Here is a 13159-nt window from a genome sequence, read left to right as displayed (position 1 = left end):
GATGGCCAGAGATGTAGCTCCTCTCCCCAACAACATTCAGTCCTCAAGTTTTCACTTTAATCAATCAAAGCACACCGATTCATATCACCACCCACAATTTTTCCTGTTCCATTAAGATCAGAAGCTCAGAATGTCTAGCTCTATAACAAATTCCTTACTTTAACTTCTTTCACTCCTTCCCACCAACTGTGTCTACTGTATCCACCTGCTTTGTGAACTACATCACACTTGACCCTCATCTCATCTACTGGTCTTTCTCTATGGAATCTTACTCTTTCAGTCCCTTAACCCACTTCTGCTGTCCCTTTTTTTCTCCCACTTATCCTCGACCCTAATATTTACTTATTTTGACAATGGCTGGACTTTCAGTTAAAAATTTTGTAATGAGTTATAAGCATATGAATCAACTGAGGGTATTGATAAGTTGCAGTTTCTAGGCTGTCATCTCCAAATATTCCATTTCAGCAAGTCACAGATGGGTGATCAGGAATCTAGATTAATCATGAAAACATTCCAAGTGGTAAGACTCAATCTAACCACTTTTTACCAGCCACTGATTTTAAAGTTGGTTCCCAAATATATAGTGCCAGCCTCAAATTTTCCTCCACATCCTAACCTTTATCTATTTTGTTACCTCATTCCTGTACCTCATTCCTTGTTTCTTAAGTGTTGTAAGAACTTACTTGTGAAATCCATCTGGACCTAGTATTTTCTATTTGGGAAAAATTTTTAACCACTAATTCAGTTTCTTTCAATAGGTATCAAAACTATTCTTATGCTTTATATTCTTGGCAATTTTCATTAGTTAGACCTTCCTAGGAATTTGTGCCCTGCTGCTAAGTTTTCAAATTTAATGGCACATTTCTTCATAATCTTTTCTTACTATTTATTATGTCCTCTTTGTTACTTCTAGTAATGCTTATTTATGCCTTTTCTTATTTACTTACAATGTTTCCGTATCTTCTTTCCCATCCTCCCTTGCTTTAACCCTCCAGACATATACAAACCACATTTATACTCTGAAGGTGTTTTGATAAAATTAATTTGGTAGGGAATGGGGGGAACATGGTTGATTCACACATCAGAGAGACAAACTTTTCAAGTTTTCAAAGTTCTCCTCAATCTGATACAAAAGGTTATTTTGGCTTTATCTCTTACCAGCTCTCTAATTTGCAAATATTTAATAAAATATTGTCTTATTCTCATTTCATCATTATATTGTTAAACCCCACTCTTGTTATGGATGAGAATATAAGTGACAGAAGGTAAGTGATTTGATGTAGCTGCGGAGTTAATCACTTTGAGAGCAGGCCATAACATACAGGTGCTATATTCTTTCCCTCACACTATCCTGCAGATGGCAGGATTTCAGCAACATTGTATGATTGGAGGAAGGAAGCAGGAAAGACAGAAGGAAGTGAAGAAAAGAAGAAAGAATGACCAATTAGTGTTCAAGAAACACAAGCCATAATTTACACAGTATATATAATTTAACTATTCCAGAAATATACCTATCACCTCTCTCCCCGAACTATATAATTTATGGATAAAAACTGATCTAAGTTATTATTTTATTAACTTGTATACAGTAATATTAAAAATAATTTATAGCTCACTTCTCTGAGCAACTTTGAAAAAATTGAGTTTTCAAGCCTAACAACATGCCAAACTACTTACTGATTTTCAAAAAAACAAAAAGGTTAGGCATTAGATAAATACAAGGGAGTAAGTGTATCTCTTACCACTGAGGTACAAAAGAAGTTGATATGGTTAAAAGATGAATGACTATGCAATCAGAGTGGCAGAGATTGCTATTAGCACAAGTGTGAAATTGTAGGACTGGGAAGATACTGGGACAGATCAAGGCAAAGAGAAAAACAGGGAGATAAGCAGATGAATTAGATCTGAGTTAGGCAGAATGAGTAAAATTATTAAAAAAAGAAACAATAAATAACAAAAGAGACAGAGTCATAGTGAGAGAGAGAGAAACTGTGATAGAGATTTCCATTCTGGAAAGATGATTAGCCAGAAGGCAGCTGCAGGAGAATGGGGGTGATGCAGCCGTGCTTGACTCTCTACATGTAGAGACAGGCATCATCTCTCTAATGAGTACCTCAGGGAAAAGAAGACATCATAGCAGCCCTGAAAGTAATAGGACCCTCCTACATAGGACTGGTGGTACTGCACCTGGCATTCAGACCTTGGCACCTCATTATCCAAAAGGTGCCAAGAACCTGGAAGGAGTTCAGAGACATGTTGGGAGAATGATTAAGACGCAGGGAATGATGATTTATGATGAAAGATTAAAGCACTAAACAAGTACAGCGTGGCTGAGCAACAAGTTGATGGGCAAAGTATCTGTCTACAAACAAACAAAATACATAAATACTCTGGACAAAAAAAAAATGTTATTTAACCTAACACCAGGAGGAGAGGTTTATGGAGAATAATTGCAATAAAGCAGAAAAAAAGGCAACTCTCAAAGTAGGAAGGGAAGTATAAAAATGCAAGTGATAAATTTGTTCACATGATATGGAGGAATGTGCTGTCATGGGAAACAGATAACACTAGTCTGACAATATGAATAAAATGAAGCAACTTGACCACACAGATGTTTACCACAATTCTGGAACACAATGCAATCAACAAAACAATGAGAAAATATTGGGAACACTAATAATTCAAAATTAATTTCCAAAAGCATTGAAAATTTTAGCTTTATCCTCCCAATTTTGTTCATACAATTGTCTTTATTAATTAATGGCCTGAAATAGTAAATTAATTCAGCCGTTTCCAGAAGGAAAGTAAATAAAATGGGATAATAGGACCTTTAAAAATGATTTCCAGTGATTCTTTGTGTGGGATTGCAAATTGGTGTTTTGAAGTATTAAAATGTAAATGAATCACTTATATAGTTAGACATGTGAGTAGGTATTAAACCTTGAAAACATCATCCCTGTGGGAGTGAGATGGCTCTTCACAGAAGGAAGCAAACGATTCTTAGGTGGGACTTCATCCATAACAACACATGCTACCACATGTACATATGGGCCAATCTGTGTTTTCTCTGTGAATCACTCTGTAATACTCATCCCATCATAGGAAGAAACTGAACTACTCACACAGGTATTAGTTCGGGATTATGGTATGTGGGTTAGCAAAACAGATATATTACCCACCTATCTCATAAGCTCAAATATTCACAGTTCTAAATATATTCTTTTATTAAAACTCAAAGTGTAGATTTCACTGTTTTAAGAAACATCTGATATATAATAGAAAATTGTGAATACATAAAATTCTCTCTCTAGTCGAATTTCCCATTTGTTTTCATTTTAGATGTTTACTTGTTAGACAAACTTGCATCTCAGTGCTTTGAAGTCAGTATAATAATAATCTGTACCTGTGTTGTAGTTGTTTCCAATTTGTAAAACATATGTGTGCTTTTTACCTTATTTGAACCTCACCTTTGGAGTCAGGTATTATTCATCCTCCATTTTACAAATAACAAAGCTGAGAATCAAGAGTTACTGATAAGCCAAAGTCAAGTAGACAAGAAGGACCAACAAGAGCAAAGACCCACATCTTTTGTCTGACTGTCCAGTGGTCGTTTCACTGCACTATATTTCTTGCATGATTCATATACTAAATCACAGCACCAATAAACTCTTAAAGTTAACAATACAGTAATTACTGTACAAAAATACATCGTCATAAAAGCACAATTAGTATAAAAGAAGAATGAAAGAAGCAGACAAAATAGATCAGGTAAAAAATAATAAGAACAAAACTCAGTTGCTTTAATTTCCAGAATGTGTAGCCATTTGTTTTCACAGAATGACCTGTGTTTTCACAGAATGACATATCATAGTTGATTAAAATACTATATAATTCTTGCCATAATGGAAAAAGATAGAGGAAGTTTCAGGTAGATTTAAGCATTCAGAACAAAAAGATACTCTGAAGGTGCAGTGGGGTGGAGCAGCAAATGGAAAGAAAAACAACACGGCAGAGGTGTTCTACGAGGGTGGGAGAAACCTGTGGAAGAATGTGGAAAAGAGTGGAAGCTCTGTCAAGTTTCCAGGAACTGAAAAACAAGCACATGTGCAAAAAGAAACTTGGCAACATCTTCCCAAATGCACCAAGGAGTAATCTGTAGAACAGAAGGTTCCAGTAGCTGAGAGGAAATACACTTAGCAGAGGCAAACATCATCTTGGAACTGACTGAAAGGAAAATAACACTTTAAATATTCAGACTCCTTGGAAGACCCAAGTAAAGGAACTGAGTCAGCGACTGAATGTCATAGGGCAAGGGTTTAGAGCCTGAGGACGTCCAAAAAAGTGAGCTAATGACAAGGATTCTGTGTGTGTGGCGAAGAATAGTAGAGGGAAAAGCAGTGTATTCTGAAATACTAATTTACATTTTAAACAGAAGAGGAAAATAAAATGAAAATAAGTAAGAATATAAAAGAAATATACAGAAGTCTAAAACATAGAGAGAGAATAGAAAGGAAGAGAAAGAAAAAAAGGCTGCCTTTGAATGTGCCTCTACAAGAGAGTGAGCTAATGTGTCTAGAGCAATTGAGAGCTTAAACTCTAGAATCAAACTGCCTGGGTCCACAGTCCATCTTCACAACTTAGTATGAGAAAACCTAGGAAACATATTTAATCTCTCTATACCTCAGTTTCCTCTCCTGTGAAAAGCAGAATATAATATCACCCACCACACAATAAAACAAGAGAATTCAGGTAAGAAAATTCATGTAAAGCAAAGAATACAATACTTGTCAAAACATAAATAGTAAAACATAAGCTAAATTTCCAAAGTCATGAAAGTATTTATAATTCTTTAAAGATCAGAAATGAAATCTGAAAAAAGGCTATCACAACAATAAGCATAATAAGAAAATAAGAAAAAAGAATCAAGTGTCCAACAGAAAGGATAAAAGGAGAGTGAGAAAAAATTAGATTATTTAAGCATGTATTTTTAAAAAGTAATGAATAAAATGAGATATGTTACTTAAAATTTATCTGAACCAAGGCAATTTACTATGAAAAATGTAAATTCATGGAAAATGGGCAAAGAATCTCCTTATTTCTGAAAGACCCAATTCAGAAATCCAGCTTCAATCATTCAAAGAGGCTCCCCTCTTCTCATTCCCAGAATTGCCTTCAACTTGCCAAGTGTTTCAATCCTGATTCAAATAAATAACTGCGCATTTCATGTCTGAATGCCTTTTCAAAAAAAGTAATTTCTGCCAATTTTTCAAATATAAATTGAATTCAGCTGAAGTCACAGACTCCCATTCTAATAAGGAAGGCTTAAACTTTCACCATGTTATAAATATTTATTTTGTAAACGAAACAATCAGTAACAACATTAGTGATAACCAATGTTTTTTGAGTGTTTACTATGAAGTAAACACTATACATAGCATTTCAGACTCTTTCAGGTAGGTATTCTTTTTAATCTCAATTAGCTTGTGGTAAAATTGATACTAAGAGAAGTTAAGCTAATGTTTCAAGCTTACAGTCAATCCGTAGCAGAGCATGGATTTGAAGGAAGGTCTATTTGAGCAAAAGTCTGCCCTTCTAATAATGCTGCTATATGGAAGTCATCCCTGAGTAATAACTTGAACTGAGCCACTACATCATATTGCATGATGACTTGCCATCTTGGATTTAAACCAGTTATTTAAACCAGTTGATTTTTTTTAACCCAAACCTGTATCTGTATGTATCTATACATATATTCATTTATCTAAACTTTTATGAGCATGGACAACCAAATTTCTTGAAAGCCAAGCAGATAGAGAGAAATTCTGGACAATCTATCTTTAAAAAACTAATTTTTTGGAAAAGAAAATTAAACTTTCTTAGCCATTCTCAGTTCTCATAGTCTGAGCATCTCCCTAAGCTGCATTTGATTTTTATTTTTAAAGATGCATGGATTTTTTTCATACAACACAGACTCTAAATGCAAGCCAATTACTTCATCTGCTGCTGAAGTGAAGAAAGTGACTTGACACAATACAGAAGGAAAACTTTCAGTGTTGTACTTTATTGAAAGACTGAACATCAGCCCCAAATACAGCACATGAATATTGTATAATACATCTTAGTATTATTTCAGGATCTTTTCAGGATAATTTTAACAGCATGAAATTTTCACTTTAAATATTGACTTCAGAACTTAGAACCTGTATAAGATTCACCTCCACTGTATTTGTAGCTGGTGAACAAAACATGGTCTTTTGCTCAAGAAAATAACAATGTACTCAGAGAAATAAAATACATACACTATAATTCAGGCAGAGTGTACGTGCTATACAAGGCATATAAAATATAAATTAAATAGTAAAAAATACTTCTTGACTGAGATGCGAGGGAAATGGAATAGAATCAAAGAAAGTTTCATAGTAGATATGTCATTTAAGCTAGAGTTTGAAAGTGGGAAATGTTTCAAGAGATACATACAATAGAGCATGAGAAAGGAGGTGATCTAATAGTTTCATGCAGCTATGATAAGCATGGTCTAAGCTGCAAAGTTAGATTACAGCCCAATCATGACAAGGTAGGGTAGTTACACTGGATTGTGCTATCACTTGTGACAGGGAGTGAATGACAATGGTGGTGTTCAAACAGAGAAGTTGCTTTATGATCACGTTATCAGGAGAAAATCATGCCTGACCCACAATGGTTTCATCACCTGTGATTTTTCAATACCTAAACACATATGTGTAACAATTTTTTAAACATCCACAATATATTTCTTTAAGCTCATTTCAGGTCATTCCCTTTAAACAAAGAAGGACATTCACTATTACTGACCCCTCTCATATAAAATAGGAGCAAGTATGTGGTGTAAGGAGTCTCACTTATAGAGAAAAGATGTGGTAGAGGGAAAAAAATCATATATCTTAAACACTGCAAACTATTTGCAAAAGATCAACCTCTTATAAAAATATCTAGGGAAGACACTAAAAACAAGAAGCAAGGGAAAATGCAGATGGGTTTACATACTTTAAAAGGAGATATGGTATTCCTAACAAAATTATAGATAGATATACCTAAGTAATAATGTGCTTCAGTATTTTTTTTAATCAACAGAAGAAGGTGCCAAAAAGATGGTTAATGACATGAGCAGGTTTAATAACCATGAGGATCTAATTTGCTTGGAATGGTATTGCTTTCACTTTTATTTTCTCTTGTATTTCATATACCCACACACATATACATGTTCATACATGCATACATATAGATACATATGTATCTAATATATGCTTGTTTTGATTAAATTATATATTTATCTATAGGACTTCAGTCTTGCCAAATGAAATGTTCCTAACTATAATAAGGGTTCTAAAATACAGTATCCTAACTTGGTTAGGTCTTATGGTAAAATAAGGACAGGAATATGAGTTAGAAGACTGTTAAAATAGTTCAGGCAAAAGATCATGAAGGTTTGAATCATGGTGTTGGCAGTAATAATGGAAAGGAGGAAAATTTTAACAAAACTTGCTGAACTAACTGGAAATAAAGAGCAAAGGAAATAATAATACTAGCTAACATTTATGAGGAATTACTAAGGACCAGACACTTTCTAAGTTGTGAACACATATTAACTCAATTCCCACAGTAATCTATTAGTTAAATTCTCTTATCATTAATACTTCATTTTACAGATATTGAAACTAAGTCATAAAAAAAATAAAACGCTCTGGGAGGCCGAGGCAGGAGGGTCTCTTGAGCTAAGGAGTTCGTGACTAGCCTGAGCAAGAGTGAGACCCTTCTCTACTAAAAATAGAAAAATTAGCTGGGCATGGTAGCATGCACCTGTAGTCCCAGCCACTCAGGAGGCTGGAACAGGAGGACCGCTTGAGCCCAGGAGTTTGAGGTTTCAGTGAGCTATGATAAAACTGGTTGCCCTGGGCTACAAGCTTGTTTGTGACAGAATCAGGATGGGAACCCAGGTTGACGAAATCCATAGCATCTGCTCTAAATTGCATTAGAGATGAATGATGTGTAAAGTTCAGATTACTAGTTGTATAATGATGATAGAAATTTTTTAAAAAAGCTAAGAATATCAGTAAAGGAAAAATAAAATCCCTATTTTATTTTGGACATTTTCTGTTTGAGGGGCTGGAAGGATATAAAGCAGATAAGAAAACATGAGTACAGCAGGAGGTAATGGATTATGGCTAAAGCAACTATTCAGAACTATGGAAATGATCATTGTCTAAATGATGATGTATAGACAGTAAATGTGAATGTAAATTGCCAAATTTGTCAAAATTTAGCTAAAACAATCTCCTGAAATCAACACAAATGAATTGGCCTTAGAGAAATATCAACTGGCAAGGGTGGCTGGTGAACCAGCAGGTATTTCATTAGTCACAGGTAAATGGAAACCCACCTCAAGGTTATAAAGCGGAAACAAGATTATACATTATTATGTCAAGAGATGAGATGTTACAATAGGCTGAAAATTTTCGCTTGAAATGCCTGATCTGAAGGTCTTGGATGGATATGTAAAGAAGTGAGGCCAAGAGTCTCTAGAAATATGGAGAACAGTCAGGGTAGAAATGTTCTGATGGAGACATAAAGCATTTCAAGAAAAGAAAAGAGAGAAAGAGAAGGATAGGTGGGTGTGTTATTATAAATTTTCACCTTTGAATGATATAATTTTCTGTGAAGCTGGTACTATTATTGAAGATCCATTTGTTCGCACGTTAGTAAGACTGTGATTTCTCTCCCCTACAACACTCTTGTTATATTATTATGATACCACAGAAATATTTAATATCTTTAGGAAGTATTATAAGCATTCAAGGTCTACCTACATATAAATACAATCAAAAGACCACTATGTTTAAGAGAAGAGAGTATTCTTCACAATAACTAATCAGTTTTTTTAAAAGTACATCTAAAACTTGGGGAATTATTATTCCAGGAAGTATGGAATTTCCCTCTACAGGAAAATATCCACAACTGAAAGATATAATGCAATAAATAAATATGTGATTAAAACAAAAATAAAACTGCACATCTGCTTCCTGGTAGAATTATGATGAAAAAATTGGGAAATGTTTCTTTTGGTTTCTATTATTAAAGGTGACCACATCAAGAAAGCATGATATTGTGTAAAAATGCTATCTTTTTCTGTGTTCACACCCAGATGATAAATGAAAGTGGCAACATTTTAGATACGTCTGTACTCCCACAGACAAAGAGCTATGAACAAAACACCAGTAGTTGCATTCTATACTGTTAGCATGAATATTTTTAATGAGGACACAAATTTTGGACTAAAGTCTGCACTATTATTGAATAATTTGACAGCACTTTATATTTTTCTTATCATAGATTAATGGCAGAAGTAGATTAATCAACCTCTAGTTCTTATTTTTTTTTAAAAGAATACAACTTTATGGCAAAGGGCCCATCTCTGTCCTCATAGTCTACCCATTACTTAATATTTGGGGGTGGGGCAATGCAGTCAGACATCAATTCCAAGAAAGCCGCATCCTTTCTATAGGCTACTCAGAGCAAGTTATACAAGCAATAATTAACAGAAAATACCACTTAAATTTGTATCAATGCTTAGGTATGATCTTTTTTTTTAATTTTTAAAATAGCCCAGTGACTATCAAAAGTCTCTTTTTACAAATGAGTGCACGAGTTTAAGTTGTCTTAAAACAATGTCATCCCTGGTTTATGTTTCTTGAATCACGAAGTTACAGTAAAATTAATAGAGAACAGCAAAGTAAGTCAAAGAGTACTCAAGACAAAGAAAGCAAATCAATGACTTCATACTTTAAAGCTGTCTGGAAGAATCTCTCTGAATGTCCTACATCAATGAGAGCATCATAAAGGATATTTCACATTCACTCTATACAAAAATCATTCACTTAACACTCACCTGTTGAGGATCTACCAGGTATTTATTAGCACTGTAGTGATAAGATAGTGATCAAGACAGACATGTTCCTGCCCTAATAAAGTTCATATTATAATGGAGGCAATTTCAAGGGATGAGTGTTATAGCTAGGGTAGAGTGTTTGAGTCAATGTGTGCTTTCATATTATTTACTATAATTGTAAAAACTACTTTACACAAGATAATGGGATTTCCTTATTTTGCTCCAGTACTCCAATTCTAATCAAATTTTTAAAATTTTACTAATAACTTTCCAAAACATTATTACTACCTTATATCTATCATATAACATGTTAAACTTATTATATATATAAAACTGTATCCTATACATAATATATAGTATATGCAATCATGTATAGTATACAAAGTCATGTACAGTGTATATGCTTATGTATAAGATTAGCACATTATATGATAGGCATGTATGTGTATATGCATATATGAATATATAAATGTATAAATAGATAGACAACTTAGTAGTGTTACTAAATGGAGAAGGAAGAAAGGAAGATGATAAAGAGGGAGGAGAGAAGGAATTCGCATCTGCTCATCCTCAGTCCTCTCTATAAAATTAAGAATTGCACTAGACAGTCTCTCAGGTTGCTTTTTTATTATGACACATGGTGAGTCCATGAGACAAACTAGACAGAAATTATTGTATTATTATTATTATTTTCTTAATTAGAGGGATTTCCAAATGGATATTCTGAAACTGGCAGTTTGTCAGGCTTACATTCTGATTATTTCCAAGGCTGGAATTAAACAAAACAAAGAAAGAAACAAACAAAAAACTGCAGATCCTAGTTCTATTAAACAAGTTTTAACAATATATGCCTTGTTGGAGAAATTCCAAAATTCTTTATTAGATATGTACTAATTCAATATATTTAGACTGTAAAATTGAAGTTCAGAAATACTGTTTTCTGAGCACCGACAGTTTGTCTGATACTTTAACACAATATATTTTTGCCCTTAACATTCTTTTGAATGAAGATAATCTACAGTCAAAATGAGCTGATAATAAGGAGGCAAAATAGAGTACTAAGAAATTTTTCATAGCTTTTCAGCTTACTAGTACAGAGGCTAAAATGCTCATCCTTACATCTAACACATTTAAAAAAAATCAATTCAATACTGCCATTTAAGAGGCTCATTTTAGATATCTTTGATTGAGAAAGGGATAATCATTCTAAGTCTTCTTGATTTTCTCTAAAATTGAAAAAGAAGTGCTAAAGTATCTATTTCATTATTTATTTAAATGAAATAGTATTTTGCTAATGCTACATATGAGCTATATATGAGCAAGATCTTAGTCTCAGCTCTCAAAATTCTAGTTAGATTTAATTTTTTTTTTCATTTGCAATTACAAATCAACAAGAACTGATTAGTATGCTAGGTATCAAGAAAAATGAATACATGATATGGTCATAAGTTTACTCTAAAAAACTGATAGTTTGCTAGTGAGATAAAGGTTTCATATAAAATAGTTTAAAATTAAAATGATTTATTTTAAAGTGCTAATCTGTGATTGTGAATGCTACAAGAAGAATAAGTTCAGTATACATGTGTTCTGGATTGGCATCTTGATGGAGAAGGTGATATTTGAATTGGCTTTTGGAAAATAGAATACTAAGTGATTTTTTAAAAGAAAGAGAAAAGGAAGTAATTCCATTTAGGATGAACAGGATGAGCAATGTTGGGCCCTAAGTGTTAAACATTTATGACAACAAAATAAGTATTCACTATTTTATCTTAAAAACTAAATATTTAGTGAAATTGTCATTGTCTTCTATTTCTAGTTCTGTGATATATGTCTGCAAGTTGTTGTCTGCATGAACTCTACATTCTCTATATTTAAAGATTATTTCAGTAACCTGAAATAGTCATCTTCCTTTAGCAGGAAAAAGATGATGAGGTATTCTATGTACTGCTAGAATCAAGTCTGACCTCAGACCTTATGTAATATGTATGTGGGAAGATACTACTTGTTTCCTTGTGAATTTTAGAAACAATATTTCTAAAAGTATAATAGCAGTAAGAAAGTTTGAAGGTTAACACACCTATATTTATAAAACAGATCTATGTCAGGCTGAGTGCAAATTTCCCATTACAGTAATAATGCTTTGAATAAACAGTGGGCAAAATCATGAAACATACAAATTATCAAGCAGTCAAAGCCTCATACATTAGTCATAAATTATTTCTTATAATTTCTCTGGTATGCTTCTTTTCTATTCTCATTACCACTGCATTAGCCTACCCCTTTTCACATCTTGAAAAGGATTCTCTAAATTGGTCTCCTTGAAAATTTTCCCTAGGTTCATCTTTCTAAGACACTAATTCTTGAGTTACTTCATGGTTTAAAAACTTTCAGTGATTTCCCATCGCCTATGGAATAAAATCCAAATTCCATAACCCAGCATTTCAAATCTCTGCAACCATTAGAACATGCATAAGAGATATAATAAGAAGAAATCAAAACACTGTTGGTGATTTATTAAATAACAATGATGTCAGGCACTGGGATAGACTATTTATATATTATCATTTAAAATTCCCATGCATTTTGTATGCAAACCTATCATTTAACTCTACCTCAATATATAGGTACACTGAGGCTGATAGAGTTAAATAACTTCCCAAATTTCCTCAAATAATAAATAGAATAATTGTGGCTATGACTCCAAAGTGCACCCCCTTTCCTCCAAAATGTAGTGTGAACAGGTATGTACAAACAATAGAAGGCAGCACATGGTGAGACCATAAGAGATTAAACTGCTTGGTAAGTGGATGAACAATTGTCACAGACCTGGTAGGGCCTAATTGGAAAAGCATCAAGACTAAGAGAGAGGTCTGGGTTAACAATTTATGTGTATTTCCAATTTAAATAATGAGGAAATGAGGAAAGTGAATGGATCACTGAGGAAAGTCTATAGAGAGAAAAAGAGCAGAACCCTGGACAAAGAGCATTTAGTGGGAGGAGGAGACAGCAACCAGGATGGAGCTAGAGAAGGAGCAGTTAGGGACAACTCAGGAAATATGGGAGCCCCAAAATAAGAACCCACATGATAGCCCTAGGATTTTCCCAGTTTCTCTACTTGTCTACAATGCTGGGCTGCTGACCTAAACAAGAATTGTTATCCTGATCAATATCAACCTTTTTTTAGTGACCTAGAACTTTCTGGAAAACCCACTACAAGATTGGCAGGTCCCTTGAATA

The 13159-nt window shown here is 33.7% G+C and overlaps 1 protein-coding gene across 2 annotated transcripts in view; it reads right to left on the bottom strand.

Annotated features, from left to right (window-relative positions):
- The window catches only part of SEMA3D (semaphorin 3D), a 202284-nt gene that overhangs the window by 168940 nt on the left and 20185 nt on the right, over positions 1-13159 (bottom strand). The window lies entirely within an intron of this gene.

This window comes from Eulemur rufifrons, chromosome 29, assembly GCF_041146395.1.
Source record: "Eulemur rufifrons isolate Redbay chromosome 29, OSU_ERuf_1, whole genome shotgun sequence".
NCBI lineage: Eukaryota > Metazoa > Chordata > Mammalia > Primates > Lemuridae > Eulemur > Eulemur rufifrons.
Note: the sequence above shows the minus strand (reverse complement) of the source record. Positions and strands in the feature narration are given on the sequence as shown.